This window comes from Cydia pomonella, chromosome 13, assembly GCF_033807575.1.
Source record: "Cydia pomonella isolate Wapato2018A chromosome 13, ilCydPomo1, whole genome shotgun sequence".
In the NCBI taxonomy this organism is placed as follows: Eukaryota; Metazoa; Arthropoda; class Insecta; order Lepidoptera; family Tortricidae; genus Cydia; species Cydia pomonella.
Window position 1 is genome coordinate 20,584,484 of NC_084715.1, and position 19,367 is coordinate 20,603,850.

At 34.1% G+C, this 19,367-nt stretch overlaps 2 protein-coding genes across 3 annotated transcripts in view; one reads left to right on the forward strand and one right to left on the reverse strand.

Annotated features, from left to right (window-relative positions):
* LOC133524599 (broad-complex core protein) overlaps positions 1-19,367 on the forward strand; it is a 178,187-nt gene that overhangs the window by 138,617 nt on the left and 20,203 nt on the right. For both annotated transcript variants that reach the window (XM_061860717.1, XM_061860715.1), the window contains one exon: positions 4,689-4,732. The gene's annotated coding sequence lies outside the window, so the exon portion shown is untranslated. The remainder of the gene's footprint in view (positions 1-4,688; positions 4,733-19,367) is intronic.
* The window catches only part of LOC133524590 (protein real-time), a 289,768-nt gene that overhangs the window by 22,841 nt on the left and 247,560 nt on the right, over positions 1-19,367 (reverse strand). The window lies entirely within an intron of this gene.

Here is a 19,367-nt window from a genome sequence, read left to right on the forward strand (position 1 = left end):
TTATTATAAAAAGTATTTATTTACAATAACAATATACATAATAAATATATACAGATGATTACTATAACTAGCTTATATCTAAAATAGACACTTGAGGCATTGTACCATACCGTGCTTAATATATTTTTTTTTTAATTTATTTAGAACACAAACAGTCACATATACAAATGGATTTGAAGTACAATGTAGAGTACTTAACATACTTAAGAATCATAGACCTGGAGGTTCATTATTAAGTACATAATGTTAACATTTATACATCAGATTGTGTAAAACTATTTTCCAAAATTTCAATATCCAGAGAGGGAAATGGGGACTACGTTTATATAGTGAATATTCTCCTCTTAACTCAAAACAATTATTGTTGAAATTTCAACCGTATATCCATACCTATACAAATAAAAGTATAATATTCGTGTTAACATATGTTGTGCTAAGCTTTATATGTATTTATAGACATACTTTCTCTTGTAGGTAGTAATAAAAATAATCGTACTTTGACATTGCGTGAAAAGAACAAGATCCTTTCTTCACACGGGCGCTATGCGGAGTTTCGCAACATTTATATCTTTTTTTAAATTATTATAAGACAAGATGAACACAGATATTTGTTCCTGAGTCATAAGTGTTTTCTATGTACATAAGTATGTATTTATCTATAATAAGTATATGTATATCGTCGTCTAGTGACCATAGTTAGTAAGTGCTTCTGGGCATTTTCCGCAAATCGACAACCATCGTGCCTATTTTGCGTGAAACGAGGTAGCGCTACTCCAACCACCCCAGCTTCTCCACGAAGCCTAGCAAGGCTTTCATGTCGCTAACTGCCTCCTAGTGTGCACGGAGTCCCTAGGTATTTGTTCCTGTATACTTCTACCTGTTTGCAGTCTAGGAGAATGTGTTTAGTTGTTTCCTCTTCTTCCATACACGCTCTGCACATGGGGCTGTCTGGTTTACCCATATTGTGTAGGTGTTTGTTTAGTGTGTCGTGTACTTAGTAACCATAGTACACCTTTGCTTAATTTGCGGCTAAGTTGATCTGTGTGAGATGTCTTCTGATATTTATTTGTCATTTATTTAACACTAGAATTTCCATTATTTAATTGCCTATATGATTTAGGCGCTAAGTTCGCGTTTTAAGTCAAAACAATCTATTGTCTACATACAGACACTATGTCTAGACGCAGTGTCATCTATTATTGTATGTTACTGAATCTGCTTAGTAAGGCTTGAATTAACTTAGTAAGCATTAAGTTAATCGTTTTTACCTATAATTTTATTACTTACCTGTATCGATTGATATAAATAATAATAATATTGCATACCGTTTTATTAGGTAGGCGTCCGGTTTTTTTTATCCCATAGCTCAATATATATATACAATAATTGCTCGTTTAAAGGTAAAAGATATGTATTTATTTAATCTTTATTGCACATTAAGAAAACACACTGTACAAAAGGCGAACTTAATGCGATAAGGCATTCTCTACCAACCTTTAGGCTAATCAGATCAGTTGTAGGCGGTGCAAAACATGAGGTATAGATGATAATATTATGTAACAAGACATGACAATAATATCGTCAGGTGACAAACAAAACTCACTAATTACTAAAAAAATATTAAACGAAACTCAACCTTATTTTACTAGCAATATGGTTCATTATGGCTAAGAACTTGTGGTGGTAATTAGTGATTTTTGCTTGTCACCTGAGGATATGTCCCTGAAAATGAGTTACATGCGCGTTGCCGACCCTAACCCCCTCCCGCCCCTCATTGAGCTCTGGCAACCTTACTCACCGGCAGGAACACAACACTATGAGTAGGGTCTAGTGTTATTTGGCTGCGGTTTTCTGAAAGGTGGCAGTACTTCCCCAGTTGGGCTCTGCTCTAGATCTGGAATGACATCCGCTGTGCTGTGCCCTACTACACAGAGCGAGATGACATTCACAATGCCCATACCTCTCTTGTGGACGTAATTTAAGGACGTACCCGGGTCCAAACCCGGGTTGATAATTTTATAGTCAAGAAGTAATATATTGTCAAAATAGTATTTACGCTTAGTAAATTCACGACAATTACTTAGAAACCGTCTGATCATAAAAGAGCTTTTTAATATAATTTGTTTAGTAATAATTAGCTATAATTATGAAGTTTTGACTACCGGTCTGGCCTAGTGGGTAGTGACCCTGCCTATGAAGCCAGTCCCGGGTTCGAATCTCGGTAAGGGCATTTATTTGTGTGTTGATCACAGATACTTGTTCCACAGTCATGGGTGTTTTCTATGTATATAAGTATGTATTTATCTATGCCTAGTACCCATAGTACAAGCTTTGCTTAGTTTGGGACTAAGTCGATCTGTGTAAGATTGTCCCCAATATATTAATTTATGACGTTAATACGTCGCCCAAAGAAAGTTGTATATTTTAACATTTCTTCATGTTCAGTGATAAAAAATAGTACATTGTGCAACGAGGGGGGTAAGTGAATTTTTGGACACGAGGGTGGTAATTCCCGACAGCCGCAGGATGGAGGGAATTAAAGACCCGAGTTTGCAATATTCTTACCCCCGGAGTTACACACAATGTTTTTCATCACACTTGCGAAGAAAAAACTAAATTTTAAGCGAAATAATTCTTAAATACGGTGACATATCAAACATTCGTCCGCCATTTTGTAATTTCTTGGCAGGTGAGGCATCGAAGGCACAGACCTATTCGGCATTCAGCCACGATTGAAAATTATGTAAAAATATTTTATTCAGCTGTTAAATTAATCAAATTAAATAATTTTAAACATAAACAAAAGTATTAAATTATACACGTCAGTATTTTAAAAGTAAAACTCATTTATGCTACTTGGTTTGTATGAATAAGTGACATAATTAAAGAAAAAAGCTATAGAAACCTAGGGAGTTTTAGGTTTTTTTTCACTATCCATAACTGCCACGGGAACAAAATAGGCCTTTGTCCTTCAGCACACCTACATGAAGTAAGTCTTTTTCGAGCAAGGGTGATGAAAATGATATTAGATAATTTAGTTATGTTAATAGTTATTACCTACGTTAGCTATATCATGAGCTAGAATAAAATAATGTCGAATCACGACCCCAGTCTTTAACTAATGATTCAAGATTATTCCCAAGCTGATCCTTCGGTTTTAGAACGTCAATTACGTAACACGTACGCCACGTACCCGTCATTCATAACTCACACATGAACACCTCTATTTTCACACATATACGCCACCACTACGTCGAAACTAGGCGCGCGATTGGTCCTTTCACTTTCATATCAAGCCTACATAGTTTGCATTCCAAATAGCGGACGTCCATTGGCCGTTTCAACTGTGACCTTTGCCGTGATTGGTCGGTCCTTTATATATTACCTGAGATATAGTATATGGGATAGGATGTGAGGATTCGGGTTTTCCGGGAGTATACGATGCTATGTAATGACCCAGTTTCTATTATGTGTTTTGCCTTTGCATGTTTTAGGGTTATGTAGAACTGTTGCTTGTTCGGTTATAGTTCTTACTTGTAAACCTTTTTATATATATTGGGACCGTGCGAAGTGCATGGTGGGGGTAAGTAAAGCGATCCCAGCGCATAAGGTGGTAAAAATTTGAACTAACTGCGGATAGCGTCTTTAACCTTTCGTACAATTATATGGCTCGAAATGAAACTTTGATTTACGATTACTCCTGAAATATTCATTTAAATTGTATGGTGTAAGGGACCATTGTAATCTGTATGAAATGCTTAATATAACTAACGTATTTATTTTGATAATTGTTAATAATGTATCCATGTAAATAGCTTTGCAAATGCCACATATTACGTGATCTTTTTCTAGAAGTTAAGAATTGATATTGTAAGTTATCCTTAAAAGATAGACATTTAACATCGTGGACTTTTTTGTAGACCTATGAATGAGAAATAACCCCACCATACAATGTGTTGTTATAGCTCAAACGGATTAGGCAGCGTTTTCGATTAAAGCTCCTAGCCAGCGTGATTTTTTCCGACAACATCGTTATATTACAAACAATTTACACAAAACCTTAACAAGTTATATACTTAAACCTTCCTCAAGAATCACTCTATTTATAGATGAAAGTCGTATGAAAATCCGTTCAGTAGTTTTTAGTTTTGGAGTAGTTTTATAAGATGTAGTGAGTTGACGTTTTCCCCTAGACTTGCGGACACTAGGTTGCGTGACAGTCGTGCACGCTCCGAATACACAATATAATGGGTGATAAGAGGGAATTATAGCATGTACTTTTCCTTACCAAAAGAAAAAAACGTTTTTCCACTTCTAATGTTTTTCCATTCTCCATGATTTCTTAGTATGTTCTTGACACAATGAATAACTAAGTTCATAGGTTTTTCTTTTTTTCAAAATTTGGCGTTCTAAAAAAATAAAGCGAAGCCTAGAATACATTATGCTGAAGCGATTGACATCAAAATCAAAGTGATTTGTTAAGATTTAGTTAGTGATAATCCCGTGATGGAATTTCATAGAAAAAGTACGGTTATTTCGTTAGGATCGCCAAGGTATTCTGTTAAGTTCAAATGTTGATATACACCCACTATCAGGAACGAATTATATTCTACACATATTAAACTATGATATATATTATGTTATCTCGTATGCTTGGTTTATATTCTCATTTTTTTTTTCTTTTACAGGTTTTGCAAACGGAACCAGCTAAAGGCTCAACAAAATTATAAAGGCAAGTATCTATGTTTGCTATTAACATATATTTAGATTTTATTTCCCATTTTTGAGCATAATTAAAAAAAGAAAGATCGAGAAGTATATTTTTACCGTATTTATTACCTAACTTAAATATCCAAATAAATTAATGTGCTAATCTTCCAAAATGTCTACAAACATGAAATACATACTCATATACTTATAATGTTCTTTTATTGCATCTGGAACACCTGCTGACACAACATTTTTTTTTTAATTCCGCTACCTAAAGGTTGTCTGGAAGAGATCTATTTTTACCGATAAGACCGCCTGTTGTTTACCTCTTCTTTATGTGTTGTATTATTTGTACTGTTTCTGTATTGAGGTGTTCAATAAAGGTTATTTGTATTGTATTGTAATGTTGTCTTCGGTTACCGTATTATATTGTCAACGGTTACGGTATTACATGTTGTCTTCGGTTACCGCGATAGTTAATCATGAAATAAAACTATGTAAACGTATGTAAAATTACAAACATTTTATGTGATAGCTACTCCATATATGGAGTATATTATAAAAATGAATGAATGAATGGTTTATAGTATAAAATTGAACTGCCATAAAGACCATAATTCGATGCGATCGTGAGAGGTATTTATACATGCACGAAATCTCGGGAAGAGACTAGTACCTATGTTCACAAAAATGAAGTAGTTAAAACGCTCTTATATTCAAATAAATAAGAAATAAATATTATGGAACAATTACACAAATCGACTTAGTACAGTCACGGTATTAAATATCGATACGGACAACGTGCCAAAAATATGTATACACGACCTTATTGCCTACATATAGACGACGATATATATAATAGATACTTAAATACATTGAAAAACTTTCATAACCAAGGAACATATGTTTTTATACTTAACAATAATTATTGTGTCAAACATAATTACTTAATAAGGAAAATTATCTACATTGTACCTTTTAAAAATTAAAAAAAAATACAAATTACAATGTCAACAGATTTACAAAATTATTAGAATAAAAATTCACAAATATCTGTGATAAACACACAAATAAATGCCCTTACCACAATTTGAATCCGGGACCTCCTGTTTCAAAGGCAGGGCCTCTACCGACTAGGCTAGTAACCCTAGACTTGTAAATGTGCGTTGCAACGCTCGGAAACCGGTTAAATTTCCAAACCGCTTTCATGTACTTGGCGCAAAACCTTTTAATTTCGGTTTCGCTCGAATACCATTATTTTTAAACCGGTTTTTATGAGAACAGTTTTTGTCCAATTAACCGGTTTAGAGCAATAAAAACCTTCCTATCTGTGTTTATGTTTACGTGGCACACCAACATGCCCGCCGGTCGTTTCGTCGCTCGTCGAATAAACAGTTTTTTTAGGTTACAATAAAGTTCTTAAAGCGTTCGCGTTCTTATAAAAGTTCGGAGGAAAACCGAAATAAACCGGTTTTTACTGATATTTTATAAACCGGTTTCGTTCCTTGGTGTATTGTACAAACACGAGGAAACCGGTGTGGCATGAAATCACAGTTTTGTCTCAACTATCTTACGTCCTTATTGGGATACCCTCCTCCAATTGAGGGGAGATTTAAATCTTCTCGGGTCAGAGGTGTAGGGTTAGAGCCGGTGTAGCTTTATTTGACGCTTATAAGCGCATTGTAATATGCCTACTTGAATAATAAAATATCATTAACGACACAACTACTGCATATTCTTTAACTCTGGGCACACCTAATAAAATAAAAACTCTTGATCTCTTACACAAACAAACTATGATAAAAGTGCAATACAGAACACCTAGAAACTAACCATATCTTATCTATGGCATGATTATAGCGAACCTAAATAAAACGATGATAAAAAATCTAGGTACACTGAGATAACAAAATATAACTATGGACTAGGAAGCGAAAATATTAAATAAACACTAAAATTCTTTAATTTCATCAAAAGAAATGACAGTGCTCGATATAAAAAAGGGCAAACCAAATACAAGATGGGAAAAAGACCTCACAGAAACAATAGGAAAAAACTGGAAAGAAATGGCAATAGATAGATAAAAATGGAAGAAAATGCTGGACAAATACCTAAATATAATAGAAAAAGGCGATTCGGAAGCGGCCTAGGTCAAAAGGTTCATAGGAATTGTTAAATAGACTGCCAACAGTTCGTATAATAAAGGTTTTAATAATAATAATAATACTTGACGTTAGATGTCGACTACGAAATTAATCAGCGTTTTGGTAAGAAAACTGATGTATGGAGTGAGTCTATGCTTACTTATTTCTCTATGCCTATACTACTCACAAGTTGGTGTCGGAATGGTTGGGAATTGATAAAGCGACCTTTAAATTATAACTTGTCAAACAAATTTTAACTATTATTTAGTTCATAGGTGCGCACGCACCGACATTGTAGATCTACACTCGAAAACCTAAATAATTTATCAACAGTCGTTGCACTTATAACCCCAGATTAACTTTACTTTTAAAAAATATTTACGTTTTTTGAAGATTAGACTTACATCAGGCTAATGAGATATATTGCAAGACTAAGTAACTCTTTCAAAAATGAATAGCTTCAAATTTATACATTTAATACTATTTGATTTTTGTCGGTAAAGACCTAAAGGACTAATACATACGCCCGATGGGTAGGCAGAGACCACGGATTTTTACTTGCTGCGATCCTGACTCTTTCGCTTCCTTCACATTGATAATATTCTTCGTACTGCTGTTGACCTGGTCTTTCTTCGTGTCTATTAAGATAGTAAAATCTTGTTTTCATTATGTAATGGGTATGATCACAGCTTGATAATAAGACATTACCTACTTGAATATACCTCCATATTTTTCTGCGTTAGCATAAAGAAATAAGAAGTAATAGAGTGCTCACTCCATACATCAGTTTTGGTACCAAAATGCTTATTATTTTCGCAGACGACATCTAGCATCGAGTAGCGAGATGTGTACGTGCTCACGAGCTTCCGCTCGCCGAAAGAGAAAGAGACAAGCTCATGTTTTACAACGAGTATGACAAAGATGAATGGAATGCGAAAATTAATCAAAAATAACAGGTTTTTCGTAGGTATAGAAATAGTATGCAAGTGTTTTATGCTACTTATGTATGAGTATAACCTACATACAGTTCTATAATATCATTGCTATCTATCTCTCTATGAGTTTTCAGCGTTTAATTTCGTTTCTCTGAAAACGACTGTCATCTTGGCTTCTACAGAACAGCTACGGAACTTCGAGGCCGCTAAAATCAGCCATTTTTGAGAGCTAATGAAGACAGGCGATAAGCTAGGTCACCCGGCGTTGATAGCAATGACACTAAGCTAGATAAAGCCTAAGTTTTTAGACTCCACCGATAAAAAAACGAAATATTTCGCTCGCGCTACGATATCTATAAAATGGTATCTGTTTTAATAACTGCGAAATGCTATGATACCTACTTTATATGGTTTAGTAGATTTTAGGTAGAGACTTGTGTAGGTTTGGACTGCAAATTTGATTAGACTTTTTTTTTAGATTAAAGAGTACCTAAATCATTTATTACATCTGCCTTTTTTAGAATGCATTTAATAGTCTGATACCTACTTAATATTGTTTTGTAGTATTTAGTGAGTAGTTGTAGTATTTTAAAGTTAGGTACATAGTTTTGGACTGCAAGAGTGAAGAGATGATAAATAATTCAACACGAAGAGTTGAGAAAAGTAGGAAAAAAGCGAGTTGTGTCGCAGTTAAAACCCTAGATCATATGTACTGATACTACTACTCACACTGATTTACTGATTTTATTTTCGATGTTTGAATAGGTTGGTTAAATAAAAAAAAATCTTTCGAACTTTGAGACCTCAATTATTCTGGGCGCTAATGAACTAAGTGTTTCCGAACCTAGGGTCTATTTTAATGGCTTCTATGTATTTTCATTTTCAATTGTGTTTTTGTTTTTTTCTCACTTTGTACGCATGTGTGTGCGCGTCAGTGTTAGCATTTTTTTTATATACTTTGTAGTTACTCGTGAGTTCCTGTAATTGGCTCTCTGTATTAATCTTGTTGTCCTATTGTAAGTTTAAAGCTGTTGGTTCTCCTGAACATAAATAAATAAATAAAAATAAATAAATAAACAACTTGTCATTCAGTCAGTAGCTGAGAGTTTCTTTTTTTGACACTTTTTTCTGTGACCATTTTTGCCACTTTTGTGTTATTTTTAGTTATGATCGCGGGCCCTTTTCATCCTTATAGGAGAAAAAAGTATCCCCTAAATTTCCATACATTTTCCAAACTTTCCTTTTTTGTTGTCGCCATATAAAGTATATGGGGAAATGGTAACATACGAGTAATAGGAAAAAACCCTAACACATTTTTTTATCCCAATAAAATCGAAAGAGCTCGTGAGTCCGAGTAGAAAAAACATAAAATACAAAATTAATGAAAGTATCATTTTTTTTAAGAAACACTCGTATATTCATAGAAATGAAAGACCATTCAGAAAACTCATTAAGTATTTTAAAGTATTTGTTGCGAAATATTTCCGATGTGTCGAATTAATATCTTGGAGGCTTAACAAGTTAGCAATAAACGAATTAGTCGCTTCAAAAACAGAAGCCATCTTTACACAACCTGCCGCAAATTATAGGTACCTAATAATATTACCTTTTTACAATAATATAATATAATGGATATATACAGAGGATTACTATAACTAGCTTAAATCTAAAATAGGCCCTTGAGGCACTGTACCAAGGATGTTGGCGGCATTTCCTCGTTGTATCGCAATACTAATACATTGTGCGAGGAAGCCGCCCGCTCTTCGGTCACCAGTTACGTCTACCAGACGCTTCGCGATTTCTGCAAAAAACCGCACGCTGGGACCCCATGGACCTGGTACAAAATGATACTCTTTACCGAGGCTTTTATATTTATTACGTTTCAAATAAGAATAAAATAATATTTAAATATAAGGCAACAAACAATGAATGAGATTAGTCGGACCGTAGGATTGTAATATTTTCAGCAAAATATAAAACCAGGTCACATTCAAGCGTTATTCAACACTTGAAAAAGTACAGTGTCAAAGTAGACAATTGTTCTTAGACAAATATTATAGTGTCGATTATATTTGTACAATATTTCAGCATGCTTAACAAGGCCATCATATGCGTAGACATATTGTTCTTAGTAACGAAAGGAAATAACAGTGTATCAACTTCATACATACTTAATACATCTGTATATTTCTCGTCAGTATTCTAACGAAGTCAGGTGTGTGCAGACGATACATCTGTGCCAACATCGCTAAATTCAATGTGCAAATTTTAAATTAAGTTTTTAGAATAGTTGAAGTGAAGTTTAAACTAATTTTATTATAGCTACAACGAACGAATAGGAAAAGAAATAAAAATGTGTTAAAGATATTTAAAACTTTTGAAAAGAAACGAAAAAGTGTTAAAAATATTTAAAACTTTTGAAAAGAAACGAAAAAGTGTTAAAGATATTTAGAACTTTTGAAGGGAAATAAAAAAGTGTTAAAGATATTTAAAACTTTTGAAGTGAGCCAGTTATGTTTGGACAAACTTATTATCTAGAAAGGCAAGTCAAAATAATCTTACTATTCCTATACTTACATTTCCTTTTGAATTACGTTACTATTGTTGTTGACGCATATGAAGAAGCATTTATGATGTAGTTTTAATGTTATTTGGTGACTTAAGTAGTATAAAGTGGTGCCATCTATTATAACTATTGCAAACAAAAATAATACACAGATTATTTTTCACAACGCCGCAGCAATTCAAACACGAATGAAAAAAATATTTTAAAGAAATTAAAGACTGAAATAATATTTTAAAGTTAATTTAAAGAAACAGCATAGACAGAAAATTAACTTTATCGTAAGCTTTTAGCAATATACTTCTCTCTTTTATCTCACGTGTGCCTTAAGTACATTAAATCCTGATTCTCGCCTAACTTTATTTAATTAAATTAACAAAATATATTATTATAATATTATACAACTAGTCGCCGAAACCTAAACTGAGCGTGATAAGCTATCAGTAGCCTAGGTTTCGATAAAATGCTAAAATGCGACCAAAAAACTGCGATAAGGCGGGTATCGCAATGTCAAAGCGTCCAACAGCCACGTCCAAATACAAATTATTTTGATAAATTATATCAGTTATTTGAATTAGTCCTTACAGTGTGTTAGTCAGATCTGACAAATATGTCAGCAGGACAAATCTGTCAATGTTTCGGGAATTATGCACAAATGTGTGTGTTTTCAATACCCAAAGTTTGTCTGGAAGAGATCGCTTTTTAGCGATCAGACCGCCTGTTGTCTGCGTCTACATTTAAAAAGAAAGGGGACGGTCGTTTCTCCATACAAACGTCCCCATTTTCCTCTCTGGACATTATGGAAAATATTTTTACATAATTTGATGTATATTAACCATAGCTCACCTTATTTTTTAGATTTTTTGATTATTGTAAAAATTATGAGCGATAAAAATATTTCACACAAAATTTTAAATGCTCCTAACTCTTATAATAACTAAAAATTAGAAAAACATCAAACGTAGGTGCATAGCTGTGATTGATATACAACAAATTGCGTCAAAATATTTTCAATTATGTTAATAACCAGAGAGGAAAATGAGGACTACGTTTGAAAAAATGTGATTTCACGCGGGTGTTCCACTTTATTCTTAATCAATTGTTTGTTTTTTCTTGTATATTTTTACCGAGTTGTGCCAATAAAGAGTATTCTATCCATCTATCTATGTGTCTTTCGGAGATCACGGGGCCCAGTTGATAGAAAACGATGGAAACTTAATGTGATTTTTCCTAAAATCTGTACAGGCCGCGTAGCCAACGTTACAATCGTTAACACTCCGTAGCGTATCGTAGTCATCCCTCTCTATCACACTTCTTTATTAGTGCGACTGTGACAGTTACGTGTCGGTCGCCACGGAGCGTGAACGATAGGCATGTTGGCTACGCGGGCAGGTCGTCCCCTTACCTCTTAACGGACCTTATAAACATATGGCACAGATACATAAGGTGTCCAAATCCGTGTCATTAATTATAAGGCACAAAACCATTGAAGATGCGACAAAGATGGATGGTCAGATAGATAATATGGACTATATGGAGGGCAGTCTGCCATCGGACGTATGAATCTTGGTATGGTATAAAAGGTAAGATGATAGCGGATGTTATCTAATACCTGATACCTGTTATCTGATGGTCCCGGGTTGAAATCCTGGTAAGGGCATTTATTTGTGTGTTGAGCATGAATATTTCTTCCTAAGTCATAGGTGTTTCTATGTATTTATAAAATATTTATATATTATATTTATCGTTGTGTTAGTACCGACAACACAAGCCCAATTGAGATTACTGTGGGATTTAATCAATTTGTATAATATTGTCCTATAATATTACACAAAAAAATCACGATTACGTGTATCAAAAGTAACGGTTTCGAATACGCGTCGAAAGTAGCTAAAATTTTCTAATAGCTTAACAAAAAGAGATATGTCTTTATATAGGTAGTTTATATGTTGATCAATTAAACAGTGACAGATACTTTTGAACTGTAGACATATATATCCAGTTCAAAAATGAATATTTTCTTAGCTTTTAAGATTTTTATTATTGTATGTAAGTAAACACTTTATTGTACGAGAAAAATAAATATTGAACATCAGATAGAACATAATTGTGTAGTACAATGGCGAATTTATCCCTAAGAGGGATCTCTTCCAGTTAATCTTATGTACTAATATTAAGTGGGCCTTAGTTGCCTGATAATAAATGCTATTTAATGAATTTTAATTTATATCTCTACATATTTGGAAATTAACTTCATCCTACGAGTACTCATGCTGACTGTACCACTTTGTGCAAATTTTGTCATTATTGTAACTTTACATAACTATAGGCTCTAATTAGCGCTAACATTACTTTATTTGACGTATAAATATATAGACGTATTCATATTGTGCATTGCCTAATTATTGTTTTTGAATTGCGAGCTGCTAAAATTTGGACTAGTGATGCCATTTTTTTAATCAAGTTTGAATATTTACCTATATAATATTAACGTTAAAATACCTACCTAATTTCTGACCATAAATAACAATCGTGTAATTAGCTATACATATTTACCTTAAGTATATTCCTTCACCGATTTGTGGTATTTATAGTGCATTTAGGAAAGAGGAAATATCACGATTTATTAGTTATCCTTCAATTATTTGCATTGGTATACCCTGCATAGGGCAATATTTCTGAGGATAGGTTAATGTCGAGAACCAATGCCAATGGATGGATAATAATGGATAAATATAGCAATGACGCAACCAAAAAGTTTTACCCTTAATTACCTACGAAAGTTTATTATAAAATAACTGTCTTAAATGTTGTCTACACAATTACAATTTGTCAAAGGTACAAAATTATATAATCATTTTAGATTTGTCAGACGTTTATAAACAACGCCATAAACGTATAAGATGTTTTTTAATGAACGCTCCAACTCTGCGCTTTTTCATTCTCTTCCTCATCTTAGCGCTTCTCCTGCCATTCGTGTCAAGGTATAACAATATTAAAAGTATAACCAATAGTATACACTCCCGAGCGCCGAAGAGCTCGAAACGCGGAGTGAAAAACGCCTGGCACAACGCTCATAGTCATGTAGGTAGGTAAGTAAGATAACGCTATCGCGTCCGCTTATGTCTTACTCCAATATTTACAGTAGGGTAAATCTTTTCAACCCGATTGAATAGTAGAGCAAAACGATGCGGCGTGTCATTCTTTGCTCCTTTAATTTCTTTTGTAGACGTGTTAAAAATGAAAGAGTTAAATGGTTAACCAATAGAACACCTAGATATCTAAAGTTCTATTGAGCTAGTACGAGTTCCAGCTTAGGTATTACTTAATGTATTTTAACGGTACGATTTTAGGTGTGTAGCTCCTCTTTTATAAATTATAATATTTTTCATATGCAAATAATCTTTTTCATGTAACAATCTTACTTTCATATATACCTACATATAGTTACAATGCCTATCCAAATTAGAAACGTAACCGACGCAAATATATATTTATTGTGAGTCAATGCTAATTTAATTACTTTAAATGTGCCAACCTTAAAAATAAAAAGGCGTTTTTATTCCGACTCATTGCTAAAATTTACAGTTTTTTTTATATGAGGTTAAATCTAACTTATATTAATTTATTTTTTTATTTGAATGAGCGGACCTTCTTGTGAGTAGAGGCCGTGTGTCAACTTAGCTCCCCACTGGAGAATTGGTCTACAACTGATTTTATACATGAAAATTATATCACAACATTATTAAATTTAAGAATAGTGAAATCTACTTTAAATTGGTATATGTATACAACAAATAATATTTCTAAAATTGAAATAAATTTTTAATTTTGGAGCTAAGGCACATTTTACACTACTTCGAATCTTCAAGTAAAAATATATAACAATAGATAAATTATTGAAACTTTTTTTTTAAATTATGAATTGAAAATATTCTATGAGAATCATAGAATCTATGATTCTGCGACTAATTAGGTCTCAAGTATGGTAAAAGAGATACAAAAACCTTTCATTACGACCACCCAAGAAACATAGTCATAACCACACTATGTTGAAAAAATGCCTTAGAAACTATCAATTTCTTCCATTCCTTGCAAACAGACGACAAATTCACAACCTGCATCTTATACCTTAAGTGTTAAGACATATATTCTTTTGTCATGACATGTAAAGTTTGTCAACAAAAACACAATGACACAGAGACAATGATAAGGTCAGATTTCAGCGACGGAAGGCATCTGGTTCGATGTCTAGCTCAAACTGTCTTAAATGTCATTAAAGTGACGAGAATTGTCATCAGACTATAGACAAGGCAATTCTAAGAAGCGTAAGTAGGACAAAATATTTTGAGCGTTATGGCTCCTCTACACGATGGGCCATTATACTAGCCCACTAAGGTGGGCCAGCGTGTAGAGATGGTAGCGGTGTCGGATGGCTTATGGCGCGGCGAGATGGCGATGGGATGGCCACGGTGACGGTTTTTCGTCGGCACATCAAAGGTGCGTACACATCTACACGTGGCCCATTCCATAGTGCGTGCTCTGAACCATCGCATGGCCATCTCGCTGGTCCAGCGCTGGGCCATCGTGTAGTGGAGCCATTAGCAGGTGATTTAATGTAATCACTAATACTATTCGCTTAGCATCTTTGTATACAAACTTCTACGCAGGGGTGGTATACCTAATTTAACGGCCACTATTTACTTTTCACGGGCACTTTTTAGGAGTTTCTACTTTTATTTTATTTATTACGGTAACAATATTGTTAAGATCGAACGTTTGACAATAAATATTATATATTAAACCTACTCTGAAAGTCAACTTTGTCGGTAAAAAAAGGCACGAAATCCAAAATTTGTGTAGGAAATTGATTCTATATTTATTGTTCCTGAGTCATGGGTGTTTTCTATGTATTTATATATTATATATATCTTTGTCTGAGTAATCACAACACAACGATATATATAATATATAAATATTTATTAAAAAAACACCCATGACTCAGGAACAAATATCCATGCTCATCACACGAATAAATGCCCTTACCAGGATTTGAACCCGGGACCATCAGCTTCGTAGGCAGGGTCACTAGGCCAAACCGGTCATTCTAATTTATGTTTGTCGGAAATCGTGTGCGTATCATACTGGAGACAGCACATCAGAACCTTCAATAATGGATGACGAGGGCTTTCAATAAAATACGATGTTCAACTCACAGTCTTCACTGGACAAGACTGATTACAAATCACAGTACACGTTACATTTCGTATCTTAAGCAAGCCAGTGGGTTTGACCCAGGAACTGCCACCGACGTCATCTCCTCCCGTTCTCGTCTGGAGATTGATTGACAGCATAACTTCAATTGTTCTGGATTTCACGTTTTGACAGCGCACTCTATGACGCCTTGACGGAACTGCGTCGAACGCCACTCAGGTGTACGTAACACCCTAGTTTGCTCTATTTGTCAAGTATGGCGTGAAAAATGTCTCTTGAAGGCGATAGATGGCACAATCCAGTCGTTCTCCGACATGTATATGTGGCGACCACATACATTCGTGTGTAGCCACCTTTTCAAACAACCACGGCAACACTGGGACTGTCATTTTGACAGAGAGAAAAAAGCGAGGAAATTATTACCCATGTATCTTAGATTGTAAGAAACAAATATACATCCTGATGAGTAAGGTATATGTACGAGGTAACGAATAAACGTTGTATCCTACACTACACGGTCGTTATTCAATGTCCTGCCATCCTCTCACTTCACCGCCAAATATATATAAGTACTTACCTAAAAATGAGAAACAATAAAAAGTAAGTTTTATTTTCAAGCCACCCGTTGTGTATTGTATGTTCATGTGTCTTTCAGTAGGAATTTCAATAGACTTATAACAAAGGCACATTTTATTGAATTCATTAAAAAAAAACCTTCATTTGTTTCATAAGGAAACCACTCAAATACCTTACAAAACTAAAAGTTCCAGATTTTTTGTTAAAGAAGTCAGTGAAGTTATTTTTTCGAGGTATTTGTTTACAGTCGCGTTATTGTTTAGATTTAATTATTTAAGTCTCAATTATAATTCTTTGGACAATGATATTGGCCGGTAGTAAAAAAAATTACAGATGGTGCCAACATAGGTTGTAACTGTCAGTCCTACGAATACTGTCAAATCCTGTTTTTTTACGGCCTAGCCGTTTAAGCTTAAGGTGTCCAGTTCTCCTCGGGAAGTCACCTAGTGACCTGAGATGTGTAAAATGTGTAAAAAAGCTAAATCTCAAAGAACAAAACTAATAGAAACAGGTAAACTAATGCTGGCGCCATCTATGCAAACTTTTGACAGTTGCCAACCACATTGCTATTGCAAGGTTTCATTAAATAAGTTACCTTCCTGGTAGCCTAGTTGGTACTGTTGGTAGTAATTTGTGTTAGATTCTCCCGTAATATTTATTTGTGTGTGTAAGTTTATTCATTTAATATATGCAACAAAACGCTTGCGTGCTTAAAAATGTCGCAAATTGTTGCCATTTAAGAGGAAAAGGGAGGGTGGTTTCTCTATACAATTATAGTCCCCATTTCTCGATATTTTTTTTTATGGTAGAGGAGGCAAACGGATATTATAAATACATTACATTATGGAAAATATGTTTACAAAAGTTTATGTATATTAACCTTAGCTATGCTCCTACGTTTGACTTTTTTCAATGTTTTAATTATTGTAAAAATTAGGAACAAAAAACGGAATTAATACAATTTTTCAAATCATTCTATAATAAAAAATAAACATAAAACAATCCATGCGTTTATTGCTGTGGTTGATATACAACAAACTGTGTCAAATTTTTTTAAATAATGCTAATATCCGGAGAGGAAAAATGTGGACTACATACAAATAAATAAATAATAAATAAATAAATATTATAGGACATTATTACACAAATTGACTAAGTCCCACAGTAAGCTCAATAAGGCTTGTGTTGAGGGTACTTAGACAACGATATATATAATATATAAATACTTAAATACATAGAAAACACCCATGACTCAGGAACAAATATCCATGCTCATCACACAAATACATGCCCTTACCAGGATTTGTTCCCGGGACCATCAGCTTCATAGGCAGGGTCACTAGTTCACTACCCACTAGGCCAAACCGGTCGTCATACAAAATGTTGTATGAAATGGTAATTTCGCGCAGGTCCTTCACTTTCGTCATAATTGCGAGGGATCCTCAAAAAGCTGGTAGATACTCGTCATTAAGGTGATGCTCACCAGATCAAGGAATTTAGATAGATTGACAAATTGCTGCCAAGCAGGTTCAGAGGGCATTCAGACCATGGCCCTTCACGCGAGATCTGTAACTGTCATAAATAATAGTACCTATCTGTCTTCATAATAGTATCTCGACAATATTTTTGCAATAAAATAGGCCAAAATCATTATTCATTTTTAATAAGCAATTGATACATTATGCAAGACGTTTTTATCACGTTTGACCTGTTTTTTAATCTTTGTTGTTTTATTTCTATTATAATAATTGACCATATTGTGCTAAAGTCTTTTGATAACGGTTTCACTTGAGCTTATCTTTGAAAATTGCATGATAAACATGTTGTGTTTTGTGACGGCTACGAATAACATAGTAATAATAAATAAATATTATACGACATTATTACACAAATTGACTAAGTCCCACAGTAAGCTCAATAAGGCTTGTGTTGAGGGTACTTAGACAACGATATATATAATATATAAATATTTATAAATACTTAAATACATAGAAAACACCCATGACTCAGGAACAAATATCCATGCTCATCACACAAATACATGCCCTTACCAGGATTTGAACCCGGGACCATCAGCTTCGTAGGCAGGGTCACTACCCACTAGGCCAAACCGGTCGTCAAAGTAATGACATAAGTATAATTAAATCCAATCAACTGGTTATTTTTATAAATTAAAGCGCCATCCGAGGACCTAGTTCGATTCCAAACATGTTTTCTACATTAGAAATAACTAACTACTAACTAACTATTGTGGCGCAGGGATCCAAAGAGGGTTTAGGGCTCCAAAACGAGAGAACGCCACCTGTCCCGATCCTGTGCCACTTCTGCCCGTTATCGGCTTTGAGTTGGCACAGATCCGCCTGTACACTGTCGCTCCAGCGGTATCTGGGCCGACCCACTGGACGGCGACCAGTCGGTCGTACCAAATAAGCTCTCTTAACACCCCGATCCTCACCCTGCATTAGAAATAAATCTAATAAAAATAGAATTGCCTCGTTATTAACATTTAAGAGTTCTATTAGAACTATTTTCTTTTTTTGTGTTATTTCCAGTAGAAACACTACTAGGTATAAAGTTATAAACTGAAATAAATGCCATATTCGAAGAAAAACCCCGAGGCCAAACACCGAAAAGCCAAAGGCCGAGCGAGGGTGGCCGAGGCGCTTAGGCACCTGCCGCTAGCAGAGGACGCTAGTTCGATTTCACTGGAGGCCTTGGTCACTTTTTCCTCGTATAAGTCAAGTCAAGTCAATTTATTCTTTATTCAAATAGGCCTAGCAACAAGCACTTTTAAATCGTCAAATTTTACAAATATCATCTTAATCTAAATATCAGAGCAATTTATTGATGCAGTTATTATTGTTCAAAAAAAACATTGATTTGTTATAGATATGGTAAACTTAATAATAAGAATTTCACAAAAGGATCGTCAAACATCAAAATTGTATAAAAATACTAGTCTAGAAACTTTCTAGAATAAAATCTAAAATGTCAAAAAATACGGTATAGTATATTATATGACATTTTATCGGTGATTTCTGTCGATTATGCATCACACATTAGCAGACCCTACTTTTTATAGTTTAAGAAAATATATTAAGTATACAGTCACGTCTGAAAATATCGATACCAAAAAAGTGCCAAAAACATTTATACACTACCTTAATATATGAGCAATAAAGTCGTGTATACATATTTTTGGCACTTTTTTCGTATCGATATTTT